We start from the raw sequence: 343 nt of genomic DNA, 5'->3' as shown, positions 1-343 counted from the left end.
CGCGCGGCGCCCCGCGAGCCCTTCACTGCGGCGCCCGGCAGCGCACGTGACACATCCTATTTGCATTCGGCTCTCGAGCCGAAGCGCGGCGCGCCACGCCCCCGCGGCTTCTGATTGGACATTTCCCTCACCTCCCAGGCGCAATCCACTTGCGCCACAACCTTCCAATCGTAGCCCGCCTTGCTGGCGGAGGGCGGGGCCAGAAAGCGCGACCAATAGGAGGCGGGTTTGTTGGCAGCCACCGCGGCGCAGCCCCGGAGCGAACTGAGGCACGGCCGCCACTGCCGCTGGAGGCGCGAGGTGCGGAGCGCGCGACGCCCGCGGGTAACGGCGCGGCGGGTGG

The 343-nt window shown here is 71.7% G+C and overlaps 1 protein-coding gene across 3 annotated transcripts in view; it reads left to right on the top strand.

Moving 5' to 3' along the window:
- Positions 1-226: 226 nt before the first annotated feature.
- Positions 227-343, top strand: part of Nap1l4 (nucleosome assembly protein 1-like 4) — a 46078-nt gene continuing 45961 nt past the window's right edge. For 2 of the 3 annotated variants that reach the window (XM_013021119.1, XM_013021122.1), the window contains exon 1: positions 242-324. The gene's annotated coding sequence lies outside the window, so the exon portion shown is untranslated. Of the gene's footprint in view, positions 325-343 lie in introns of all 3 variants that reach the window. The other variant, XM_013021120.1, reaches the window with a different exon arrangement.

The sequence above is a fragment of the Dipodomys ordii genome, unplaced genomic scaffold (genome assembly GCF_000151885.1).
Source record: "Dipodomys ordii isolate 6190 unplaced genomic scaffold, Dord_2.0 Scaffold54, whole genome shotgun sequence".
Taxonomy (NCBI): domain Eukaryota; kingdom Metazoa; phylum Chordata; class Mammalia; order Rodentia; family Heteromyidae; genus Dipodomys; species Dipodomys ordii.
Note: the sequence above shows the minus strand (reverse complement) of the source record. Positions and strands in the feature narration are given on the sequence as shown.